Raw genomic sequence first — 13,298 nt, forward strand, 5'->3', positions numbered from 1 at the left:
CTCAGTTTACCGACCTCGGAAGGATGAGTCAACCTTGAGCCGACTACCTGAACCATGCGGAGATTGAACTTCAAACCTTCAGGTCATTGGTGAGAGCTTACACTCTGCACCACAGGAGGCTCTAATAAAAGCATCACTCAGATGTCATTGTTGGCTTGCACCAGCTGGCTATCCTTGTGAGTGCATTGGTATGACTGTACTATGAAGATGCTTTCTTATATGGTTCCTATCATGAAAGAAAACTGCAATAGATATGTTAGACTTCCTCCTCCTTTATCACCTGAAAATTCTGGAACTAGCTTAAATTGTAACTTTGAACATCATTTTCGTTTTTGGCCCCAAATTCTGAGCGGATATTTTATAATATCTCTTTAGTGCAGGCGGACAAAATTTTATAATGCGGAAAAAAATGGTATCTTGGCGCAACTCTCCAATGAAACCGTTTTCTAACATATTGAAATACCAAATAATTTTGCTTGGTATCATGCTTCCCCAAGCCTTAAGGGTGGAAGGTGTGGGGAAGCATGATACCATGTGAATTGGCTGTTGCCACCCATTTCACTTATCTACACCCACTATATAACTTTTTCTAGTTTTTGGATTAAAAAGCCTATTCTGGTATTGATGAGTGTGCATGTTCCTTCTCTTTTATGGTAATTTATATAGAGACTTGTCCTTTGTGCTGAACACCACCATTCCAAGACATTTTCTCTTTATTTTTTCATCTGATAACATGAGAGCAGTGTCAATTACGTCTTCTCTACAAGTACTACTGGAATTACCGAAGCAGAAGGGGCTAGAACTATATATAATTACCAAATACCCTAAAATATTACTTTTATTGATGAAAAAATTAAAAAATGTGCTTAAGCAAGCCAAAAATAAAGGACTAAGATAAAGTATATATTTTCATCAATAAAAGTTATATTTTCAGGTATTTGGTGAATATACTCTCTACAAGTACTGCTGTCTATATGGAATTTATAATATACTATTATCAAATGATAATATTCCTAATTAAATCATACATGGTTTAGAATCATACAATCATAGAGTTGGATGGGACCTCCAGGGTCATCGGGTCCTACCCCCTGCTTAGTGAATCCTGCATTAAATCATCCCAGACAGATGTCTGTCCAGGCTGTTTTTTTATAGCTAATTTGTGCCTCTTCCCTAAATTTTTTCCATTGCTTCTTGCCTTTCCTTATGAGAATAGGGCTGATCCCTCTGCACTGTGACAGCCCTTCAGATATTTGTAGACCGCTATTAAGTCTCCTCTCAGCCTTCTTTTTTGCAAGCTAAACATTCCCAGATCCTTTAACTGTTCTTCATAGGACATCATTGGCAGACCGCTCACCATGCTAGTATTTGTTCTCCGAAATTGCGTCAGTTTGTGAATGTCTTTTTAAATCGGCTTGCGCAGAACTGGATGCAGTATTCCAGATGAGGTCTGACCAAGTAACAGTAGAGGGGAATAATAACCTCATGTGATCTAGACCCTCTGCTTCTCTTAATACATCCCAGAATCATGTTTGCCTTTTTTGCTGCTGCATCACACTGTTGACTCATGTTCAGTCTAGGATCTATTAGAATTTGTTTTGGATTTGCATGACTAAATTGTCAGAAAGAACATTCTAATAGTGGACAGAGGATTTGACAAACAGTAATGTTCAACTTTTAAAGTGACAAGATATAGTTTAACTTTAGTAGCCCAATCTTTGGGAGGTTGTAAACTTATGAAAGGAATGGTTGAGTGATATGGCTTTTGCTTTGTGTGAACTGCTAGTGAATATGGTTTTGATCCTAATGTCCTATCCTAATAATGTTCTGGAAAAAGTGGTGCTACTAGGGCAAAATATATTTAGATTTCCTACTGAGGACGGAAGTCACATAAAGGTGGCCTGAGATCCACATGACTCCTGAGCCACTGGTTGAAGAACACTACATTTATATCAAAACATCAAGTTAATAACTTTAATTAGACTTCATTTTCTTTAGCTTTCATGTAAAATACATTTAGTCTTCCAAGAATAAATAACTTAATACATATAGTTAGTAAATTTTGGATTCTCAATGTTTCCCCGTTTATAGTTCCGAATTTCTGAATGGATGGTTTTCAAATGTTGTTCAACATGTGAAACAAGCCAACATCGAATGTGTTCACTGCAATTCCATTCTGTTCAACTGCATAAGTTTAAGTTGCAGATTTCAACTAGACTTGTCAGCACTTACAGAAAATGGACCAATAAAGCCCTGTGTAATTCCATTATATGCTAGATTAGTTCTGAAAAAAGGAACAAAGTGAATTTTTTCCTTCAGTTTTGCCCCACCAACTTTGTATGCTCTATAGATTTTTTGCAAGAAGGCAATTCTTATTCATTATTAGCTTTCAGGCCAAGATATTTTTTTAAAGAACGTATCATTTGCACATTAATGCCTCTTGGATTAGGAAATAAATTCTAGCTGTAATCGATCTAGACTTTGAATTTAAATGGCCCAAGATAATGTAGCACTTTGGTTAAAGTATTTTATTTTTATGTAAAAAGTATGAAGCCATGGATTTTACAGCCGCACAGTTCAATGTCTGCCATTGTACAAGATGGAGGTTATAATGAATATTGTCAAACTGGTGCATTTCTGTTAATTTAATTCAACACTGAAAGGATATCCTGACGTCAGTGCAGCTACATTAGTTAACCAATATTATAAGATTATTTCCTTGTACCATTAAAGGTGTCACTTAAGTCTTAGCTGCCCCACTGTGAATCAAACTATTCTTTTAGTTCAGAAGGGTTGTTGATCCAGGGATTATTCTGATTGCCAGATTGGAGTCAGGAAGAATTTTTTTCCCCCTTAAATTAGGGAAGTTGGCTTCAACTTCATTGTGAGGTTTTTTTTTGCCTTCCTCTGGATCAACACTTGGAGGGAAGTAGGCTGAACTGGATGGATATATGTCTTTTTTAGGTTTAACCAGGGGCGTAACTATAGAGGATGCAGGGGATGCGGTTGCACCCTGGCCCAGGAGCCTTGGGGGGCCCATAAGGCTCAGTACTATGAATAAAGCATAATATTTGGGGGCTCCGTTCCAGGCTTTGCATTGGGGCTCCGAAGCTTCAAGTTATGCCTCTAGGTCTAACACACTATGTTACAAAAGAATCCATAGATTTTGTCATATCATATTGGCCTTTATGCCTGGAAACCTTATTCTATCATGAATGTTTGCCTCCTGTGTGTAGAAAAGTAATATGAAAAGTTGGTGTAATGAAAGGTTGGCATCACAGTCAGGCGTCTTTGAAAATACCCTGCTTCCCATCAGTTTTTCCTCTGCTACATTGTTAAAGCCCTTGCAATTGTGGGCTTTACTTGTAAAGGCTGGAAAGGGTTAAAGCTCTAAAAAGAATCTGCATCTCTAGAAAGTTTGAGAACTTAAAGAGGTATTCTAGTCGCCATTCATGACACCACTGCAAACGGAGGTCACGGTGGGTGTCTAAGGCAGTACACGTAATGGGCGCCATGAGACCAAATGTCCTCTAGCCAACTGTCTAGAAATGGTTCCGAGAGACGCAGTGGGTGTAACGATGGTGCTGCCTGTTGCCAGATGGCAAACAACGAAAAAATTTAAGCTGCTTGTGTTTGTCGGATGATCAGAAGATCTTCTCTACTGGTGATGTGTTAAGGCTGTCCTGAGCCTGGTCACCTTGTGTGTGTGCCCTCACACCTCCACTGATCGGAATGTCCAGGTGGCGGGCAATTCACTGATACGACCATCCAGCTTCTCACATTCCAATAATGCGCCCGTCTCAGACTCTATTAACTGTACGAAATCTCTTCTCTGCGTCATAGAGGCGTCTAGTGGTCAACAAGCTCCACACAAGCGGGAGAAGAGGTCACTACACACAAGGAGCCTCCGAGAGCCTCTTATAGGCCAATGGTGGAACCACTTGTAGAGCCTCAGGTGGCAAGACCATTCATCTAATCACCACAACTCATCATTTACATATCTGTCCGAGATGGAACCGCAGGACGAGTTTTGCAGCAAAATGAAAACTTCTTCTAGAGCCTTGATTTTTTTTGACCAAGAGTATTTTTGCCCTGAACACTCTTTGGGGCTTTAAAATGATATTGCACCTATAAATAGCTATGGCTTTAACATTGTGTCATACCAGAAGACACAGCAATGCCACATTGGTTTGCCTGTATACAGTAGGTCATGCAGCTATTAAGACAGCCCAATAAATAATATACATAGATAAAATATAGTCGGTTTTACTTCTGTTCTTATCAAACTAACATCTATCTGGATAATTGCAAGAGTGAGTTTATTCTAGGTCCTGCTGTGTTTCTATTATGAAAGTATTGCTTTCCTTTCGAAAGACAACAACAGTAGAGGTGAGTGCTTTGCCTCTGCCTGTGCTGGAGCACTGATCAAGCCACATGAGATCTCATTTCAGGCATAATGTGCATCGAAGGACAAAATTAGATTGAGGAGTAAATGGAGCCTAAAATCTCCAAAGCTTTATCCATCAAGAAACTGCGGTCCTGCAAAGTTTAAATTTCACTTCCCCTGTCACAGAACCTTACCCTGGGTACTGTCATTTTAAGGAGAGATCAAACAATATCTTTAAGACCAACTTCCATGGGAGAAATTTCAGTTTGATTTGCAAAATCTAATAAAAAGTAATTTTTCTATTTAAGTATAGCTGAACATTCAAAAGTTTGAGCTTGATCTAAATGAAAACTTTTATTGCTTGGGTCATGTTCACCAAGTATATTCCAGTGCGCTGACTAAGAGTCAGGATGGTATATAATGCTATAAAACTATGTTATCACATGGCAAATAAGGTATTGGCAAGTAGACCTAGATTTAAAGTCAAAATCATTTATGTGCGGTACTTATTGATACAACTGTTTAAAAATAAGTCTAAGGGCCGTTTCAGACGACTGTATGTGCAATTGTGCAGGGCCTGTTTACAGGTGTGCAAAAAAACACCCCGGCCCTGATTTAAAAGGCTAATTAGCTTAATGAGGTTCAGATATGTTCTTTTCCCCACAGTTATGGCTAGTGTTTCACGCATCCCCTTGAGTTTTGCACATGTATTTGTGCATCACCCATAGACTTCTATAGGGCACTTTGTGAGCCAATACACAGGAAAATAGAGCAGGTCCTACAAATTTGCAAAAAATGTAATGAGAAAGAACATTGATATCAACGGGTTCTTTTGTATGTGTCAAACCATGTGCAAATACATCCGACTGAAGCTGCCCTCAGTTCTCACTTACACAGCAATATAAACAATCCATAATATGGCACTGAAGGAAATCCAGTTGGCCATACTGTACTATACATATGACTCCATGGGCCATACATGTAGCCAATTTTAGATTAGTTTTTTATTGCATATCGCATGGTATATTACAGAAGTATTCTTACTTCAGAAGCTCTTCTGCTAGGGGAGAATATAATGCTGCATGAAGATCCCATAAGTCGGAGGAGTGTCTGTGACCTTAGATTAGGAAATTTGGGAACCCATGGGTTTCCATACAAGCCCTGTGTACAAGATAGACATGTGTACAGCTTTATAGCTACATAGTAAAGTTGAAGTATTAAAGTGGTTGTCCAGTTGTAAACTATTGATAGACTACCCTCAGGACAGGTTATCAATAGTAGGTTGGCGGGTGTCCATCACTTAGGACCCCCACGGATTAGCTGTTTGCCAGGCCAGTGTACTCATGCACTAAGCTGATTTTTGCAGGAAGCTGACAGTTCTGTTCTTACTGTAGTGGGCAGGCTTGGTATTGCAGACTGTTTCCACTCATTTCATTTCCAAGCCCAGCCACTACAATAAGAAGGGAGCTGTCTGCTTCCTGCAGAAATTAGCTAAGTGCACGAGCTTGCTGCCTTTGGTGAATCGCTGCTCATCAGGGGTACTGGGCGATTGAACCTGCCTATCTACTGTTGTTGTCCTATCCCAAGGACTGTGGACTTTGTATGTATGCCCCATGTACCTCCACTGCTGCTTTGCCTATTCTACCGTTGGACTGTATTCTTTGTTGGATTTACTATGTTCAGTAAGGCGGACATTATCAACCGTTCCCTGTGTGCAGGAAAGTACTACTTTGTGTGGGCTCTATTTATTCTAAGGAGGAGCCACATAAAAGGAAAGGAACGGTGGTGTCACCTGTGACAACTAAAGACTTTCAGGTAACTTTTCTCTGTTACCATCCCCTTTCCTTTCCCGTGACCTCCCCCAGTGGCGACATAGACCAATCCCATGCTACCTGGAATTGGGGAGGGGACAGTAGAACCACCGCGACAAGTGACCATCTTTACCCCCGCTGTGGCCCTGCTCTGTGGGCGCTGTACACCCAGCTGTGCTCTTAAGGATCTAGTGGACATCAAATTTTTCTTTCCCTGTCAATCATTTTCTACCTCTGGATATATCAGGCACCCACCCCCTGAGTATTTGCTCAAGGTGCTATCAAGTTCATTCTGATTCTCTAGTTCCCTGATATTGGCTAACCCTTCTACGTTACCATCTCTAATTCTTACCATGGCTTGTTATACTGGTCATGCTTCTGTCCACCCCGACCTCTGACCTGCCTTACCGTGCTGAACCTGTTCTCTGTGACTTAACCTGCTTTACCATGCTGAACCTGTTCTCCATGACCAACCTCTGGCTTTCTTCCTCATGCTGAAGTGTGCTGCCTGTTTCAACCCAGATTGTCTAACTATGTTCCTAGTCACACCAATGTCCCACATTCATGCCCAAAGTAGCATCAGCTACCACAGTACTGGCACCAAAGTCTTAGGGCAGCAGCATGACCTGAAGGCTGCGAGCTCAATCCCTGCATGGTTCAGGTAGCCGGCTCAAGGTTGACTCAGCCTTCCATCCTTCTGAGGTCCGTTAAATGAGTACCCAGCTTGGTGGGGTGTAATAAATAAAAAATTACCTGAAAGCACTGCGTAAAAAGTTGGCACTATACAAAATAGCAAGTTCCTTTCCTAATGGCCTGGGAACCCTGCAGTGAAGCCCACATCCCGATTGCTGGGGTTGAAGGGTGAAGACCAGATTGCCTCAGAATTTAGCCCAAAGCCAGAAAAATCTTTGGCATGGTGGATCTACATCAGTTGATCCAAAAATGACTTAGTATGAATGTATTAATTAGCCATATTATCTCAGCCAAAATATGCCTTGCCCGGTTGACCCAACATTTGCCCATATGTTCACCGCCATAAAGTTAGTACACTCTAAATCTAACCCTACCTACATACTGTATATTGTTATCCACTAGCAGTCATTCCGAAATATGTTAAGAGAAAATGTTACAGTTTTACTAAACTAAAGGGTAACATCTATGACAAGGAACAGAAGACTGAGATCTACTTACAGTTTCATTGTCGTAAAAATAAAAGGTAGATATTGTCTCCCCATGTGCGCCCCGCAGGTGTTATTCACTGCGTACTCGCTGATTGTAATCTAACAACATGGGCATTTCAATTTTATGTGACGTGCTTGGCTTATTTTACTGCATATTGAAAAGAAAAAGATGTGTTAAAGGTTCAGGACATGAAGCAAATGACAACTCCCTTCATGGCGCTACAACTTACGAATGCGTGATATCTACATTGTATATTTGTGCTAGCACAACAGTGGAAGGAAAAAACATCTAGTAGTGGAGAACAACACCTGGGGAGACCATATTATTGTGGTTCGCCTAATCTGAATTTTATGGCTTGTATAACAGATTACGGTATTTGCAGCTTTTTTTAAGCAAGAGTCACAGTGGACATCCCGAGTCTCACAATTTTTACTGCAAATTCTCTCCTCCGCTTGACACGTTCTCCTGGCTGCTAATTTCATGCAGTCACTTAAACGTGATAGATAATTGTGTTCTGCTTATCAATGTTTAATTTAAGGCCTGTTCTGCCTGACCCATATGCCCTCTGTGAATGCCATGCCTCGTTATTGATTTCATGCCCACACCTGTGGCATTACCTAGCTCGTGGAACGGGCATGAAGCCCTCAGATTTAACGTGGTGGAGACTAATTAAGATAACAAAATTATTACAAATGGGCTGTGTGCCATCTATGCCATGCATTAAAATAATTGGGAGAAGAGTAGGATCTCTGTAAGTGCCGTAAACTATATTCATTCTTACTTGTATACAGAATGGAGCTGGAGCAGCATGTGCGTCCCATGCTGCCCAGAGACATTATTAATACTGTTCATGGGTATTTGCTGCCACAGTAATTATAGCCAGTGCAAACTAACATCTTGGACAATATTGGATTTCTTCAAAGAAAGCAAAAATCTACCATCCAGCTTATTAGGAGGAACAACAAAGAGCTGCTTGGTGCCAATGGATTTTGGAGAATGTCCTCAATGTTAATCCAGTAAAGTCTATGAATCTACATCTTATCATGTAAATACCTCCAAATACCGGGTTATTATGAGTGATCCTCCTGATTCAAAAAACCCTGATAACTCCCTTTAATGATACATTTAATATCAATGGAAAGAGAAATTCAAAAAGTTTTGTTGCACAACATCAAAAATGTCTTCCACATCAGAGGTGATCAATGCTAAACCCGGCCATTTCCTTTGGAGTCTGTAGTCAAGTTCCTGCCATATACGTTGTAGCAGATCACGACTGATGGATGCAATGGCTTTTGGGATGTGTACTCACAAATCAGGCATGGCAGGCGGTAAGGGGGGCATTTAGACTCTATCATTCCCTCATAGAAAGAAATCACAAGGCGTAGGGTCTGGAGAATGTGGAGCCCAAGGAAGACCATGAACACGGCCATTGTCACCACCTACACAGTGGATCCATCTGTTTAGTAGTTGCCGCTCACTTATAACTTCCCTGTGATAATGGGGGGCCCCAACTTGTTGGAAGATGAAACCTGGTATTTCCTCTTCCAGCTGAGGCAGAAGCTCATCCAGGTACGAAACCCTGGGATTGTTTCCTCATTGAAAAAGAAGGCTCCATACACTATCCCACAGGTTATAGCGCAAAACACATTCACCTTGGGGGATACACTCCACTAATAACAGACTGGCAGACATGAAAATCCAGGACACAAAACGCTCTCCTGTCTTCCTTGGCAGCCATTTTACCTCATACTCTCTAGCGACAACTACTGCATAATAAAACTATTTGGGCCTCATTTAGCAAAACTGTCTAACAGTAACGGCCCTTTTACATGGACCGACAGGCTTTTAACCCATTAAGGACCAGGCTCAGTAAATATACGGCGCCTGGTCCTGGGCCTAAAGCACCGCCGATAGTAAAATTATGGCGGCGCTTTAAGCCTCTTTCCCTTTGCAATCAGTTAGAGGCAGGACGGGTTATCAGCTGTTAGTGACAGCTGATAACCCAGAGGAGAAGGCAGGAGTTTTTTTTTAACCCTTTCTGCCTTTTCCTTCCCCGAGTACACAGTGCCCATTGAGCGCTGTGTACTGGAAAGTGAAAGTAAAGTGTAACTTTTACTATGGGAGCCCGGGGGGTCATGTGACCGCGGAGGTTCCCTGGTATAGCAGAGCTGGAGGGTCATACTAGACCCTGGCCAGCTCTGCTAGTGACTAATGTCTCTACAGGGGTTGCTTTCCCCTGTAACTGGGGCTCCTATGGATGCCCCAGCTACAGTGGGAAAGTGTCAAATAAAAAAAAAAATTTATGTCACTCAGGTGTCTTACATGACGTCATGGGGGACATAGATAAGAGAAGAGCATGACTACATACATAAGTAAAACAAAATTACAGAATAAAACAAAGATATAAACATAAGAAAGAAAATAACACAAAGCTGACTCCAACCAAAACCGTCGCCGTATGCGCCCTGTAAACCAAAACCATACATATTATATATCAAAGCATCCGAAATAAATAGGGGAACCCGTTCCCATACTTTATTTTAGCATAAATATACAAAATAAAAAAAATAACTATAAATGTTTTTAAAAAAATCATTTCTTTTAGCATTTTACCCCCAATAAAGCTAAAAAACGGGGAAAAAAGTCAGTGAAAAAGATATTTTTAAAAATCGCCCTATATTTCATGGGAAAAAAAATGCAGTAAAAATAATTTTGGTAACTAAACGAAACAAAATAGGGCAGTAAAACCGTCACATGGGTAAAGTCCCTAAAGAGTGTCTGGTCCTTAAGGTACAAAACAGCCTGGTCCTTAAGGAGTTAAACGACTGCACGAGCGCCGCTGACATCATCGCTATGGTCTTCAGCGTTAGTGCAGAGCGTTTACACAGACAGACTTGCCGCTGGATCGCTTAACAGACTGTGAGCGACAAGTGAGTGATTTTTTTTGCATTCATACTGAATGATTATCGCTCAAATTTGTTCGTTTGAATGAATTTTGAGCGATAATCATTACGTGTAAATGGGCCTTACGACGGTCCATATTGCCCATAGCAACCAATCACAATGCAGCTTTCATTTTACCTGAGCAGCTTCACAGGTGAACGTTGCACTGTGATTGGTTGTTATGGGTAACAAAGTAGTCTGATGGTAGACAGTTTTGCTTAATGCCAACTTTTGAGTTTCTGTTTCCATTGATATCAAATTTCTGCATCTGAGTGTCGTTAAACGGCAGTTCTGAGGGGTCATCGGGAAGATTATTTGTCATAACCTTGTATGTGGCCAGTTTCACTGTGGCAATTTGTTCTTCTTTTGCATCTATGGCATTGAGAGGCTTAGGAAGCGTGAATGCAGAGGTAATTGACGCAGATATCTCTTAGACATGAAGCATTTTGTATTGTTTATCTGAATACACGTTACCCCATTGGCATGAATTAGAAGGATCATTTCCTTTATCGTTATTAGTATATGCATTTTGTATTTTAACTCTTGAGGTGTATTCATAGGTAATGCATTATGTATCACAGTTTGTTGCATATAAGGAAGATGGAACAATATCTCTGCAGCGCCACCTATTGGATGGCAGCATTCCTTCAAATCAATGTCAAACCCTTTAAATAAGACTTTAATACAATGATTGAGAATTGAAAACTAAGCCAGAAATCCTTTTTTTAAAAGAATTGTTTAAAGGGTCTGACATTGATTTGTAGTAATGCTGCCATCCAATAGGTGGCACTGCAGAAGCATCGTTCCATGTTCCTTATTTGCATATATTTTCCAGTGGAGCATGCATGGCCTTATAATTCTCCACACACCTTCTAGATGCTCTCCCTATGGAGAGACAAAACCTTTCCTGACCCACGTCACAGGCCTGTCACTAGCCAAGCCAGAAACCTACTGCACACTGATGAGGGGCAAAACCCCTGTAACAGCTGTCTGTGTATGGATTTCTGGCTTGGTTTTCAATTCCCAATCATCATTTTAAAGAGTTGTTTAAAGGGTTTGACATTGATTTGAAGGAGTGCTGCCATCCAATAGATGACGCTGCAGAGGTATTGTTCCAGCTTCCTTATTTGCATATATTTCCCAGAGGAGCATGCATGGCCTTATAAGTCTCCTAACTCACCTCCTAGGTCTCTCCTTAAGGAAAGACAAAACCCCTTCTAACCCAATTTGTTGCATGACATGTGACTTTGTTCTCTTAGTTGATGGTTGACCATTGTTTTTAATCTAATTGATTTAATATGAATGGCAACTATGCTTAAGAGCATACATTCTCAAAATGCTTAAGGATCTGTTCTTGCTGCCATAATGTAAAAAAAATTATTCAGCAAAAAAAGGAGGAAAGCAATGAAAAAACAACAAATACCCAATGGTGAAACATATCCAGTGCATATACAGACACAGTGAATAGAAAAGGCCCCTTTACATTCCCAGAGCTGTGATACCAAAATGTCTCACAATGTTATGCAAAACTAACAGTAATCAAAGAGTCTGGATCAAGAGTCACACACTCAATGAATAAAGGGTATCTAAAGAATGCAGAATCAAAAGGGAAAAGCACCAATCACACCATATATGAGCAAATTTATCAGGGGACTTTCAAATTTTATATACAATTTTTTTCAAAGGAAATGGCCTGGTTTAGCATAGCTTTCCAAAAAGTTATTGTTGGAGGTTGAGGGTCAATCCATTGCATAGCAATAGCTTTTCTAGCAAAAAATAGTCTTTGTCTAATATAGATCCAATGGTAGACAAACTAAACGCTCAGAAGGAACTGGAATCCCTAGAATAGAGGAGATAAGATCAATTACCTGACTCCAGAATACATCTAAAGAGGAACACCCCATATTACGTGTCAAGAATCAGCAGGTGTGGGATAATATCAAGGGCATTATCAAAGTGGAACCTTACCCTTTCTATGAAGCCATTTAGGGGTCAAATATGCTTGGTGTATAATATATAAAATGGAATGTTTTTGTTATTAGCTACTGGTGAAACTAAGATGTGTGACTCCAAGATTTTGGACCATAAATCATCATCAATTTCAGCTATTTGTCTCTGCCACGTAGAGCGTGCCTCAAAGAGACCGAGGACACACTAACATTGAGGAGATGTGTATATATGACAGAAGCAAAAAAAACATGAGGACCTTTATATTGCAGGACTCCTATTAAGGGGTAACTGGAGATAGGTCAACGTCCAGGGGGAAACTGTAGAGAGGGCATGTCGTAGTTGGAGAAACCTATAGAACTCAGGTCTCAGGATCATGCAAAGAGCACAAAACACTATCTTGGTAGAAGTCCGTTAGGGTAGAAACACCATGTGATATCCAGAAGGGCGACCCCTCAAGTGAAGTGAGACATTGATTATACCATAAGGGCATGTCTACTATAAAATCAGTGGAGGACAATATTTCTTTAGCCGCCATCCAAACCTTGTGGGCTAGCCTAAGCACAAGGACTAAAGGGCGTGGTGGCATCACAGGGACTTCTAAGATGGACCACAGCGTTTGCCAACCTCGGTAAGTAAGAGGATGGGATTCTGTGCTAGGCACAGGGGAAAGCCAATATCTAATATAATAGAGTTGACCTTCTGCCGTAATTTTCAACAAGTGTTAAATAAAAGTGGAGGGGATTTTATCCCCCCGGTGCTGCATATAACTTGCTTGTCTTAACTAATAAGCAAAACATAAGCCAGTAAGATGCTCAACGAAATGCCGTATTATTGATTTCAGATGATATCCTACAAGCTGCATGTCTTTTCTTTGCTCGTTTCACTTACAGGATCTGTATCTATGGCCTTATGTAACATGATAAATCGCGGACTTATGTATTTTTTAAACTTGCAAAATCCATTCCCAATTTCTAATGTCACTTATATCCAGGAGAAAAAATGGAGCCTCCATGTCAGTATGTCAC

The 13,298-nt window shown here is 40.5% G+C and overlaps 1 protein-coding gene across 1 annotated transcript in view; it reads left to right on the forward strand.

Annotated features, from left to right (window-relative positions):
• The window catches only part of PAX5 (paired box 5), a 206,691-nt gene that overhangs the window by 149,407 nt on the left and 43,986 nt on the right, over positions 1 to 13,298 (forward strand). The gene's annotated exons all lie outside the window — the stretch shown is intronic.

Source organism: Eleutherodactylus coqui, chromosome 5 (genome assembly GCF_035609145.1).
Source record: "Eleutherodactylus coqui strain aEleCoq1 chromosome 5, aEleCoq1.hap1, whole genome shotgun sequence".
NCBI lineage: Eukaryota > Metazoa > Chordata > Amphibia > Anura > Eleutherodactylidae > Eleutherodactylus > Eleutherodactylus coqui.